The 14,968-nt window shown below is 33.8% G+C and overlaps 1 pseudogene; it reads left to right on the forward strand.

Annotated features, from left to right (window-relative positions):
- Nucleotides 1-6,346: 6,346 nt before the first annotated feature.
- LOC131170333 (major allergen Pru ar 1-like) lies at nucleotides 6,347-6,932 on the forward strand (annotated as a pseudogene).
- The last annotated feature ends 8,036 nt before the right edge of the window (nucleotides 6,933-14,968 follow it).

Genomic DNA, 14,968 nt, shown 5'->3' on the forward strand with positions numbered 1-14,968 from the left:
TAGAAAAAATTTAGTTTTCTTTGATTGTTATTAAGTATATAGATCATATAATTGTGTACTGCTGGACATCATGGCTTGTTTAAAATGATAATTCAAAGCTGTAATTAAAGAGGGCTCGATGCAGAAAGTTTATATCTAAAGAGCCACATCACAAATATGTTGATAAATTGATCATACTTTTATTCATTTTGCTGTACAAGTAAGATGTACATATGGGAAACTTTATTCCTGACAATGGATGATGAAGGAAATTTAATTAAAATATTATTTTTAAATAATAAAATTTATTCATTATTAAAAAACAATAAATAATTTAATTGAGGGTGTACCTGGCAAAAGATTAAAAAAAAATTAAAGATTAAATATTATCTTTATAAATTTTAATATTTAAAAAGGGTATAATTATTAATCTAATCCCAAGGTTAACATTTAACATTTTTAAAAGGTATAAGTATTAATGTAGTGAAAAACTAAATTTGCTAAGTATCCGAATAATATTAATAAGAGGTTAAAAATGATAATAGTGATAATTATTTCTAGTTAACTGATGTGGATTTTCTGCAAGTGCACGGGTCGTATTAAGTAATAAAATAATGAGTAGAGTATCGTTTCAGCGAGTAATTATATTTAAGTACTGAACTATGATTGTTTTGATTATTTTGACAACTGAAAAAATATATGAAACCTGAACTAAACTAAACGCAGCAATTTAAATGGAAAAAAAAGAAAATAAGCAATGGATAAGCGAGAACAAATGTCAATTAATGATAAAAGTGATTCCATAGTTGGGGTAAACCAAATGGGATTTAATTAGGTTCATCCAATTTTTAAGAAAATCCATGGTTTGGAGGTGGCTAATTCTAATCTCCTTTGATATCTTTCTCAAACAAACCGAAGAGTGTTTTAAGAAAACCAAACCCTATTCTCAGACGATATTTGATTTACCCAAAACCTATTAGGAACTTTAATCAACCAATAAATCCCTTTAATCCCTACTTTATGTCTAATACTAGGTAATTAAGTTCAAAACTTTGATTATCTATCAACAATTTTCACCTCTCGGTCCTTCAATCAAAGATTAAAAACTATACCCAATGGGATCCAATACTAGGCAAGTCAATAAAATACATAAGGAATGAATAAAAACTCATAAATATCATAATTCTGAATAAAACCCATCTAAATCCATAAATTAATTCAAAACGTTACAATCCAATTCTAAAATTTTAGAAAAACTACTCGCTCGTAATAATATTTACAATGAAAAATGATAAAATAAATGAAAGAAACATAAAATGGAGCTAAGAGTAGAGAAACCCATATGAAGAAAGTCCCAAATCTCAAAAAATCTGCGGCTGGATGTCACTTGCAACAGATCTTAGCAGAAAATGACATTTCCTCTTCTCTCTCCCGTGGTCTTTTTCTCTCCCTTCCTCCTAATTTTTTTAAGGCTTTTTGTTTTCTTTTCCCCTCCTCTAAAAGGAGAAAATAATGTATTTATATGTACCTAAAAATCTACCCTAGAATAGGTTATAAGGGAGAAAAAACAAAGGTACAAAAGTGGTGAGGTATTAAAAATTAATCATAATTAGTGTTAAAATTCTGCCAGGCAATATGTCCTATGTTGGATTTGAACATGATTTGTGTAGAAAAACTGGTGAAGTAACATGGGGCATGTGACTTCATCTGAAAATTACCGCCTCCCTTGACTTTTATTCTTTGCTGCACCTAACAAAGTAACATACCTCATGTTACTTCGTCAGAAAATTGTTGTCTCTATTGAAGCAGAATTTCTTCAACTTCTTCATCACTTTAGGCTTTCAAAACACAACAAATCATTTCCATTTGCACTTTTTTTTTAATCTTTAAATCACTTTAAAACCTATTAAAAACAAAAAAAAAAAAATTCTAAAATCAAATATAAAATACTAAAATTAATAAATTAACTAAATTAAAGACTAATATGCTATAAAACACTAAAATTAAAGGGCAAAATGGATGCAAAATGACACTAGAATGCCTATATAAAATATGTATATCAAATTCTCCCAAACTCAAATCTTTGCTTGTTCTCAAGTAAAATTAAAAGCAAAAAATGCAATTGATGTACCTTTCCTAAGAATTATGAAAATCATCCATCCAAGTTCTCAAGCATACCTCTAGTTACCAACAAACCATATGCCCATCTTCAAGGTACAAGGAATTCAATTCTCACTTATACTATCACCGCTTAGCCTTGGGTCAATTATCAATCTCATCAAACCCAAAACCAGTCAATTACAAAGAGAATTCATGCCCGAATAGGCTCTAGAACAATCCATTAACTAAAGTGTCTCTATAATAACGATGGAAATAGATAAATGGATGAATGATATTCCCAATCCTATTGGCAAACCTACTATTCTAATCTCCACTAATATAGCACACATAAGTAAAAGATCAAAAGGTCTTTTAAAGGTTGAAATGGGGCTAAGGGGTAATGATGTGGCTAACAGAAAAAGGATATAAGGGAAACAAAGCATGAGAACAATCAAATAATTAAAAGATCAAGATACACTTTTTTTTTTCTTTTCTTGTTTTTTTCTTTTTCTTTTTCTTCTTCTTCTTCTTCTTCTTTTTTTTTTTTTTTTTGAATCAAATGGGAGGTAGAAATTTACAATGAATCACCAATGCTATAACAACCTTGAAGCTCTTAGAGGGACTATATAAATAACATTGAATTTGAATTTCATTTGTTCCTTTTTAATTTACCCCCAAATTCATTTCTTTATATACTTGGGTGGTGAATTTTTTTTTTTTTCATAATATCACTCAATGGCTAGCTTTTTATTTATTTATTTATTTTTATTTTTATTTTTATTGTAGTTGCTTCTCCCATCCAATTATTTCTTATCACTTTTTTTTATTATTTTTTTATCTTTTCTTTTTTTTTTTTTATAGTGTATCTATCACTTAAACAATCATTCTCATAAATGGTAGGCAGCTTTTAGGTTTATGGCTAAGTAAAATTATGGGTTGTCAAAGAAATGAAGGGTATAAATGTAGGCTCAAATTGGTTCAAAATCGTAATTTTAAGTGAGATTGGCTAAGGCTAAAATATGAGTTTATAATCTAAAGAATGCCTAGATCATTTCTTTCTTCAAGTGCACGCTAGAATTTCGCTTCAAAAGGTTTAAAAGGCTTGTTCCAGGATTGGTAAGACATAATTAGCTACTTTTACCCTAGAGTTTTCTCTAAGTACTCAAAATCAATGTAATTGATTGGGTGAATCTTGGCTAAGAAGATATAAACAAAGGTAAGTTCACAACCTTGAATCTAACCATAACTTCCAATCCATCAAACTCATCTAAAGGCAAACTCAATTGCTCTTCAAAGCGGCTCTCACTCTTTTAAGGATTAGGTAAAAATTTATTTTCATAATATGTATGATCCTAAAATGAATGTATAAATGAAAATAAAAAAAATGAAATAAAACTATATGCAATCTATATGATAATTATATGAAAGTGTATATATGTGTATATGTGTAAACTAACTAAAAATGAATGAATGAAATGTAATGAATTAATGTAAATGCTCTAAAAAGGTAAAAAATTTTGCCTACCCCAAAACTCAAATTAGATAATGTCCTCCTTGGCTCAAGTGAAGTGGCAAAAATGAATGATGGATATACTCACTGTCCCCACTTTGACTGTTTAATAATAATATGGTGAAAAACTAACTTAATTAGTCTCCTAAGCATCCGAACAATACTAATAAGAGGTTAAAAATAATAATGGTAATAATTATTCCTAGTTAATCTCATATCAAATACCCCAAAAGGTAATCTAATTATTTTTTTATTGTCTGTGTAGATAGTGAAAAAATTTTAAATTTAAGTTTCACTATTTATTCATGGCAAAATGTTCAATTTAGCCCCTTTACTTAATGGAGAAGTTTAATTTAGTAAATTTTCTTTTTTTTTTTTCCAAATTAGTTCAGAAGTTTTAATTTAAGCTTAATCTAACCTAAAAACTAAAATTTGAGAGCTAAATTTCTTAATTTAAATAAAAAATTAAAAAAAGTTTGTTATCTCAAAGAAAGTGACCAAGAGAGGGGTGAATTGGATACTTTAGGCAATTTTTCAGTCCTTGCTCAAGGCTTAATGAAAAATTGTAGCTTTGTACTTCTATGTATGTGTATAACTTTGTTTTTAAGATATAATTTAAGAAATCAAATAAGTTATGCACAAATAGCAGCTCATACACAAAATAATCACTTAATATCAAGTGTAATTTTTCACATATAAATTAGAATTTGCAGGTTTAATTGATCAAGCTCAGTGTTAACTCAACAAAATAAATTCTCAACACATTCAATATATAATCAAAGAAACAAAGTGCTAAAAATTAAAGAGTTAAGAGAAGAAGAGAATCATACACAATGTTTATAGTGGTTCGGCTCTCTTAGCCTACATCCACTCTTCCTAAAGTCCCACTTTGAGAGCCACTCTACTATTTGATCTTTTTCAACAGGCAAGATTCAAAGCCTTTACAATCTCAGCAAGCTTCCCAAGGGCTTGAGAATCTTTATAATGTCTTTGCTTCCCACAAAAGACCACAAGCTTCACAAGGTGCTTGAAAATCTTCCACAAGTGTGTTCTCACACTTACACAACCTTAAATAGGTTTTGGTGTAGATGAAATCACTCTCAATAACTCTCAGATAAAGAATTTAATGCTAAAAGATTGAGAGAGAAGATCTGCCACTCTAGTTCAAAAGTATTTGAATAAAAGCTTTAAAAATAGCACAATAAATTCTCAATGAATAGGAACACTTTCATTTTTTAAAATTGTAGTAAATGATGCCTTTTATAGGTGCTTTTCATTGCTAAAAACATCTGCTAGAGAGTGTGTCTACGGCTCTTTAATTTTCAAAAAACTAGCCGTTACTTCTTTGAAAGTCGTGCAGCAGAGTTGTGCTAGGTTAGAGCATGAAAATAGTTAACTAAAATTTTCACTGGTTAACTAGTTTCGTAAGACAGAAAATTTTAGACAACAAAACTAGTAAACTAATTTTCACAACGAGTTAACTAATTTCGCTTCTGTCTTACTTAAATTTTGAAAATTTGAGTTTTTGAAAGAAAGCTGTAAAAATTATTTTGACCATTCAAAAACCTTATAAATGATATAAAAACACTTTCTAAACTCTTGAATCTAAAAACAAATTTGATTTTAGGTCTTAAATGACATAATCTCTCTAATCTTGTACAATGGACCTAATCTCTCTAATCTTGTACAATGGACCTAAAGACTTAATTTCTATCCTAATTCTTCATGGACCTTGATTCGTCTTGTGTTATACAAGATAATAATCTCCTTTTGTATCAGCCATTTCAATAGAATAGTCCTTCCATTAATATCTTTGCAAATCATAACCTATAAAATCACTTCAAATACTTATGCACAAATGGTTAATATATATTTCATTAAGTTTTGCTTTCATCAAAACCAAGCTCATTGTAGCTTACGGGGCCTAAAAAGTTTAATTTCTTAATTTTGAAACTAAATTTCTTTATTTTTTATCTAATCCCAAAAATCAAGAATGTTAATTTCTTGATTTTTAGGCTAAATAGAGCTTAAATTGAAATTTTTGGACTAAATTGAACAAAAAATTAAACACAATCATATTGAACTTTCCCATTCCTGTAAGAGTTGGTAAAAGGAAAATGTACTTTTATTATAGCCTATCAATTGTCCTTCATTAAAAAAAAAATGCATTACCCATATGGATAACTCTAATGGAAAAAATCCAAGAAAGAGAATATTTGTTACGCCAAACATCAGGAGCCTTCAAGGGAGAACATGTTTATAAATTATATTGATGTTCGTATAATTGTTAGTTGTTACTAACAAGAAAGCTAAGCCCCCAAGTTGACAATTGTTTGAAATTTTAATTAGTTTTTAATCCATATCATTATTTCTTAGCAAATTAGTTTTTAATCATAAACTTGTTTCTTAGTAAAGGAAAAGGACAGCATTTGGAATCAGCTATGCATTAAGCATCTGTCTCAAAAGTTGCTTTCTTTTTCTGTTCCAAAGGCTTCATACAGACACCAGTGAGTTCTAAATCATCAGTGATATGAGAGTCATGAACATGATTAAAAAACTCAATACAGACTCAATATCACCAACAAGTCAAGAAATTGCAGGTGATATTTCCCATAATCATTAGTCAGCATCAATCTATAAATACCTCTATTGTTTACACACGTTTTCTCACCTCAGAACCGACTATTAATCAATCAATCCTCCTCCTCTCCCACCTGCTCCTCTCTGTGCTTCCTTTTCTTGCTATTTTCTAGGATCATGGGAGTGGTCACTTATGAACTGGAGGTTGCCTGTCTAGTCCCTCCAGCTAAGCTGTTCAAGGCTTTTGTCCTTGACAATGACAATCTGATCCAAAAGGTTATTCTACAGGCCATCAGCAACGTTGAAATCCTTGAAGGAGATTGAGGGCCTGGAACTGTCAGGAAAGTCACTTTCGGGGAAGGCAAGTATATTACAAAAAGAACTAGAAGATATTTTACAGTCTAATTTGTGTAACAATAGTCAATATATGCTTGCCTGTAACAAATCTGAACAATCCATCCTGTGCAGTAGCCAATTCAAGTATGTGAAGCAGAGGATTGAAGAAATTGACAAAGAAAATCTAATATAAAAATAGTGTGATTGAAGGCGATGCCTGATGAATGTGCTTGAGAAAATCTCCAACGAGATCAAGTTTGAGGCACCTGCTGATGGAGGATCGATTTGCAAGGACAAAAGCACCTGCTTTACTATTGGAGACTTCGAGCTCAAGCGAGAATAGATTAAGGCTGGCAAAGAAAAGTCCTTGGAAATTTTCAAGGCTGTTGAAGCCTACCTCTTGGAAAATCCTGATACCTATAAATAGAATATTCTCTTGTGCCTGTTGAAGCTGTAGCTTTGATGTTTTTGGTTTTCTCATCCAGCAGGAAACTACCCTTTCATTAGCTCCTAAGTAAATTTCTGTTGTAAGCGTCAGTTCAGCTATAGCTTGTTATTTTCATTGGAAAGGAGTCAATTGTAAATAAATATACCAGAATTATTGATGTGGCCCAACAGCAAGTGCACGGGTCGTACAAGTAATATAGAAAAGATATCGTTCCCATGAGGAGTTGTGTTAATGATTGAATTTTTGATATAAAAAGTTGACTAAATTGAACTATTTTGGAAATTAAAGCAATAAATTGATGGGTATTGGAGTATGAAATCTATATGTGCAAAATTAATAATCTATTCAACTATGTAATGATTTAACTAAATTTGCATCAAATTAAAATAAGAAAATTCAAATATGGCAATATTTAAAATGGCAAGTAATTAAATTCAATTAGAAATTGACAATGATAAAAAGGCGATTCCGGAGTTCGGGATTTCATATTCAAGCTATTTTGGGATTTTAAATTGGTTATCCAATCTTGCGGAACTTACAGGTTTTAAGGAGATTAATTCTTAAATCCTTTGAATACCCTTTCGAGTGGGACAAAGAGTGCCTTAATCAATCTAATCCTACTTTCGTGGAGTTAGAGTTAATTAAGACCCATTAAGTTCTTTAATTAATCTATAAATCATCTTAATCCTTAGTCTATTTCTAGATCTAAGTTAATTAAGTCCAGTTCCTTGATTATCTATCACAAGGCCTTCTCCTTTCGGTGCCTCAACCATGGATTAAGAACATCACTTAATGGGATCCTACATTAAGCATGTCATTAAGCACACAAGAAATGAATAAAACTCATTAAGACCACAAAATATGGATTACCCAATCAAAATCCACAAAATATCTCAAATATTACATCCCTTACTCCAGAATCTATCTAAACTACTCACTATCCATAATATTTACAAGATATTCTGAGTTTATATGGAAATAAAGCTTTAATCTAAGCTAAGAAACAAGAAGCTCAACACTAGAAATGTAGGAAAAATGTAAGAAAAGAAAGAAATCTCCAAATCTGGTTGGAAATGGTGTGGGAGGTGATTGTGACTCTTCAGCTGCTGCCTGCTCCTTTCCCTCTTCTTCCTTTTTTTCTTCCTCCCTTCTAAAATGGGAAATGGGGCTATTTATAACATTTTCTGACATGGAGCCCTAAAATGGTGTGTTTGAGGAGAGATTTTTTGAGGGAATCTTCTGCCAGCTCATTAATGAAATCTTTGTGGGACTGCATAAGTGGACTGCATAAGTCATGCAGTCCCTTATGCAGTTTTCGGCTGGTTTCTGGCTCACTTATGCGAAACTGCATGACCAAGCGCATAGGTTATGCACAATTCCGTGAGATTGCATAAGGGAGGCGTGAATCTGCATAAGCTATGCACTCTCCTTATGCACAATTCGGCAGGTATTGGAACAGTGTTTCTTCTCCTTATGCAGATCTGCATAACTTATGCGGCAAGTTATGCGCAATTTGGCTAATGCATATTTCAACATTGAAACTTGTTTTTGACATCTTTGGCTGTAGAAATCACTCCTCAATGGCAAAATTTCTTTTTAGTCCTTCAAAAACACCATTTTTCCTACAAAACAAAGTAAAATTTACAAATTAATCCAAAATTGACAATTATGAAAAACTAACTAAATAACTAATGAAATTAGCTAAAAGTGACTAATAATAAAATAAAATGGCTATGAAATTAAACCTAAATGATTATGCAAAATGTATGCATCAAATACCCCCAAACTCAAGCTTTTGCTTGTCCTCAAGCAAACTTTAAAATGTCATGCAAAATTTTTTTAGGGGTGCCTTATCCAAAGAGCTATGAAAATCACCTATTAAAGTAACTTAACACACCTTTAGCCATACCAGCAATCCATATACCCATCCTTCAAAATGCAAAGAATCTAATGCTTATCCAAGCTTTCATCACTTAGCCATCAAGTCAATTATCATTCAAAATTCCCAAACCAACCAATCAAAAGAGAGAGTCATGCTCAAAAGGAATTCTAGGACAATCAATAACCAAAGTGTCTCTATATAGAATGATGGAATTAAATGAATGAATGGATAATTTTCCAATCCCATAGGCAAATTCCCTACTCCTATCTCCACTAATGTAGCAAGTACTGTCAAGAGATCAAAGGTTTTTTTAGGGATGTAATGGGGCCATAAGGTTCAAAATGAGGCTAAGAAGAAAAAGGGGAAAAAGGATTCAAAGCATGAGAATATTTTTAATCTTGAAAACATAAGGTACACTTCTTATTTTATTATTTTTTTCTCTTTTTTTTTTATCTATATATATATATGGAGGAGAGAAATACACAATGAAAATTGTCAAGTGCTAGCATATTTTACAAAACACATAAAAAATGGAGGGACACTTTGATACTTTAAACTTGTATCTTGCATTTTCTCTTGATGATTGTCCCTAAAAATGCCACCCCCAAACTCATTTCTTTTAATACTTTGGGTGGATTTCTTTCAATTTGAATGACAATAGTGAAAAGCATATATACTAGCACTTTTACAAGATAACAAACATTTCTTCTCCCTTTTTCTTTTTCTCTCTCTCTTTTTTTTTTTAATAGTGTACCTAATATTATAAATAATTATTCTCATGAAAAGGGTTGGAGTGTTTGATTCATTAGCTAGGTAGCAATAAGGGTTTCAAGAAAAATTAGGAATTAAAAGGCTCAAAGGGGTTTGCAAGGGCCAATTTTAATTAGGAAAAGGGCCAAAGGTTTAAAATGAAGAGGTTTAAATCAAAGAATGCCTAATCATCTCTTTTTTCAAGTACAAGCTGGTATTTCGCCTTTAAAGGTTTTAGAAAATTTGTTCTAGGATTGGTGAGACATCATTTGACTACCTTATATCCAATAACTCCCTCTAAACACTCCAATCTCTAAAGGACTAGTTGGGTGGCTTTTTGGCTAAGAAGATATAGGCAAGGGATAGACACTTCAAAACTTTGCACCTCTTAGGAAACTTTCAATCCACAAACCCAACTAAAGGTAAGTCAAATCACTCTCATAGGCAACTTTTCAATACTCAAGGGATTTGGCAAAAGATTTTAATGCATGATGCATGATTCCTAAAAATGAGCAACGCATTAACTAAATGGAGGAAATCTATTTGTGTGCAATGTGTACAATTTCTAAGTGATGTATAATGTGTGTGTAAATGTGTTATGTATATGTATATATGGATGTATATGTAAAATATTTACAATATATGTAAGTGTAATGGGGTGAGATGTTCCTATATTCAAAATGTGAAAAATGTAGCAAAAATCAAAATGTGCACCCCCAAACTCAAAATTGGACATTGTCCTCAATGTCTCAAGCAGTGCATTATCAAAACTCAAAGTAAAGAGTAGTTACCAGAAATTGTGAAATTTAAGAGCAAAAAGAAAGAGTTACCTGGTATAGAGCAGATGAGAATTCAAGAGATAATGGGGATGCATAAGAAGCTGCACAGGTTATGCAGAATAAAGTGCTGTCCAGAGCAGGTACATAAGGAGGGTGCATAAGCTGTGCGGTTCTGCATGAGTGGCATAAAGGACTGCACAGGCTATGTAGAACATTTGCATAAGGGGATTAACAGCCTGTGCAGTATATTCAAAAGCTGCTGCATGATAATATAGCAAGGAAAAATGTGCAAACACCAGTAGAAGCATGCAAATATATACAATGTATGAATAAGTATGCACAAAAGGGCAGAAAAGGCAATGAAAATCAATGAAAATTAATGAAAAACTAATGTAATAGCCATCTAATAGAACTTCAAGAAAAACAGAATTCAAAACAAACTAAAATTGTTTCAACATATCTATAAAGAAAAACTCCTACAAGTTTGAACAAAAGTAAAACAGAAACTAATCTAATTCTATTGTTTTGCCCTTGTCCAAAGATGCTGCTAAAGGACTGGTTGGAGCTGTTTGCTATCGAAGTGATGGTTCTGGAGGAGGTGATGGAGGTGGAGGTGGCATTCCCAGAAAAATCATGAGCTGCTTCATCATCTCCTTTAATTCTTTCTGCTTATCTCTGGTTTCCATGACAAAATCAAAGAGTTGATCATGACGATCCTTGAGGGTATTAAGACCAGATTCAAGCTTTCTATCCACAAAATATATATCATCACTAAGCCTTTCAAGATAGGTGAATAAGGCTTTAGTGTTGAAGGGAGGAGGTGCTGTGGATGAAGAGGGTCCAACTGCAGAAGGTGTAGGCTGTGAAGAATCTGCTGGGATGTCCTGTGTAGGCTGAGTGGGTGGTGTAGGTTCAGTAGAATACTGTTGGGCTGGTGGGACAGATTGTGCCTCTGGTTGTGCAGTGGGTTCTGTGTCTGCTGCTGGTTGTGCAGTGTCAGAAGGTGGCAAGCTGAATCCAGTTTTGGATAAGTGTGTAGCATCAAAATATAGGGTGTCTGAAAGTGCTGGTAGTGGATGCTCTTCCGGATTAAAACCAAAATGCTTGGCTATAACAGTTATGAGCCCACCCAAGACAATGTCACTTATGGATTTGGTGGCAATATGTAACACATGCTCACAAAAGAAGTAACCAGGAGAAACTTTAACTTTATGAAAAGCATACCATAGCATGAACAATTCAGATTTTCCAACAGCACTAGAACTAGTCCCTCTGCCCAAGATAGTGCTAGCAATAATCCTATGGATAAATCTAGGTGCAGGGTCTAGTATTTGAGAGGTTTTGGATCTGCCAGCAGAAAAAGTCTGAGGTTGGTTTGGGATAATCCTCCAAAATTGAGCAGCATTCCAAATACCTTTGTTTGCTACTTCTACCCCTGTATATGGTACCCTGAATAGTCCATCAATTGCAAATCCAAAAATGCTATGAAATTGGTCCAATGATAACTCTCTATTTTGCCCCAAACATCGAAATTTCATAGTTGGCTTGTAATTTATCTCATGCAATTTCAAGGTAGCAGAAAATGAGGAAATAAATTCCAAAACTAAAGCTGGATAAACTATTTCTTGCTTATGCACAAATTCCATCCAACCTAAACCATTAAGGTATGCAACAACATTATCAAATAAACCAACTGATTGGAGGGCATCTGCAGAAATGTACCTAGTGGGTTGCACCCTCCTTTCCTTAAGTCTCTTAAGGGTTGCCTTGTGAGCTGCATCAGGAAGGGGCCAAGGTAGTTTTGATACCTGTGATGCTGCTGACATTTGCTTTTTGCTGGAAGAGGGTGATTTGGCTTGTGTTGAGGCTAAAATTTTGGGGTTTTTGGGTGGAGGCTCTGACAGTGGAGTGGTGGGTGGTTCTTTGCGTTTTGAGAGAGGAGGTGCAGAAGCCATGGGTCGGGTGGATTTCGACCTGATTTTTCTCTTATAAGTGGCTGTGGGAGGTGGTGGAGGGGTTTCTTATGGAGGGGAATTGGGGTTGGGAGGCCGCATTGCCAAGGGCGAGACTTGGAGAGGGGAGGTTTGAGGGGAATGAGGAGGCGATTCCATGGGGGTATCGATGGTGAGACTGGAGGAGGTGAGGGAGAAAGGAAAAGATGCAGAGGGAGGTTAGGGCAAAGGCGGCGGAAAGAGGAGTGGAGAAGAAGGGGAAAAGTAATGCCGGAATAAATGGACGTGGAGGGACAGGCGTGAACAGAAAAGACGGGAAGTGGAGGTGGGAAAGTGGTTGCTGAAAAAAATTTTGATTTGAACAGGACTTGTGTAAAACTGCATAAGGGGAAAATGAGTGTGCATAACTTATGCACTCTCTTATGCAGGTTTCGGTGGAAGATAAACAGTGTGAAAAACTGATTATGCAAGAGTGCATAGCTTATGCGTTAACTTATGCAAGTTTCAGCCTGTTTTGGATTTCAGAGAAATAGGTCATGCGGAAGTGCATAAGCTATGCGCTCTCCTTATGCAGGTCTCGGCAAGTTTTGGTTTTTGGAAAGTGTGGTCATGCGGAAGTGCATAAGTTATGCACTCTCCTTATGCAGGTCTCGGCAAGTTTTGGAATTCAGAGTTGGTGGTTATGCGGAAGTGCATAAGTTATGCACTCTCCTTATGCAAGTCTCGGCAAGTTTTGGTTTTTGGAAAGTGTGGTCATGCGAAAGTGCATAAGTTATGCACTCTCCTTATGCAGATTTCGGCAGAAAGAGAAAATGCAGGATTTGAAGTCATGCAAAAGTGCATAAGTCATGCACACACTTATGCAAGTTTCGGCAGATATGAAATTTGACAAAAATATGGTTATGCAGAATTGCATAAGCTATGCACAGCCTTATGCAGTTTGCAACATAGATGAAAAATGGCAAGAATTTTGGTTATGCAGGATTGCATAAGCTATGCAGTTACTTATGGACAATTCAACAAGATTGAGATTACAATTGAAAATGATTTGCAAGTGTGAAAAATACCCTAGAATGAAGAAATATAATTCTATGAAGCATAAATCATGAGAAATTGTCACCAAAAACACATCAATATATACAAAATCCATCAAAATTGCATCACACAAGCTTGTAGAAGTGAATCCTGCATAAGAGGCATTTGTGAATCATGTCATTTCAATTCAAATTTTGCAAATCAACATTTAGCACATTAAGACTCAATAAAATCTGCATAAAGTTGCATCTATCCATAAATGAGAATGGACTCCCCAAGTTATGCCAAGAAAATGCAGTATGTCCACCTTAAATCTCACAACCCAAATAAGCTCAAAACTACAAAAATGACCCACTTACCATCATATTAACATGATAAGCACAAATACTTAAAAGTTACATACCCAACCTCACCAAGAAACATAAGCCATGTGCTGCAGACCCTTCTTTGCTGCAAATTTCATTTTTTCTCTGCATAAACCAGGAGGCAAACCTGCACAGGTTATGTAACAAAAATCAATCAATTTTGGGAGAGTTGAAGGACAAAATATTAGATTAAGAGTTACTCCCTAGCAGTTCAACAACCTTCCTCCATTGAAATACATCTACAAGGGACAAGATTCAACAATGTCAAAAATTGAATTTGGGGAGATTTAAGGTAAAAACAAAAGCAATGTAAATAAAAGTAAATCAGCAAAAGCAAAATAAAAGAACTTGGGATGCCTCCCAAGAGCGCTAATTTATGGTCCTTAGCTTGACCCTTCATGCACTTCACTGAAAAGAGGTGAGGGATTGGAGAGCTTGTAACAGCTTGCTACCTTTATTGGGTCTCCAGTTATGTAATGTTTCAATCTATGCCCATTGACCTTAAAATTCCCAGATTTTTCACTCCAAATTTCAATTGCTCCATAAGGGAAAACCTTAGAAACTCTATATGGACCAGTCCACCTTGATTTAAGTTTTCTAGGGAACAATTTCAATCTTGAGTTGAACAACAAAAATGAATCACCTTCTTTAAATTCCTTTTTCCTAAGATGCTTTTCATGCCAAACTTTAGTTCTTTCTTTATAACTACGGGCACTTTCATAGGCATCCATCCTCAATTCTTCAAGCTCATTAAGTTGCAATAGTCTTTTTTCACCAGCTTGCTTGAGATCAAAATTCAAGGTCTGAATGGCCCAAAATGCTCTATGCTCTAGCTCCACAGGCAAATGACAAGACTTACCATACACCAACCTCAAGGTAGTAGTTCCTATAGGGGTTTTGTAAGCAGTCCTATATGCCCATAAAGCATCATCTAGTTTGATAGACCAATCTTTCCGAGAATTGCTTACTGTTTTCTCCAAGATATGTTTGAGTTCTCTGTTAGAAATTTCAACTTGTCCTGAAGTTTGAGGATGGTATGGGGTAGCTATCTTGCGCACTACACCATACTTCTTCATTAAGCTCTTGAATTGCTTATTACAAAAATGGGAACCTCCATCACTAATTACAGCCCTAGGAGCTCCAAATCTACTCAAGACAAATTTCTTCAAGAATTTCACTACCACTTTAGCATCATTAGTTGGGGTTGCAATAGCTTCCACCCACTTTGACACATAGTCAACTCCAACTAGAA

Source organism: Hevea brasiliensis, chromosome 11, assembly GCF_030052815.1.
Source record: "Hevea brasiliensis isolate MT/VB/25A 57/8 chromosome 11, ASM3005281v1, whole genome shotgun sequence".
NCBI lineage: Eukaryota > Viridiplantae > Streptophyta > Magnoliopsida > Malpighiales > Euphorbiaceae > Hevea > Hevea brasiliensis.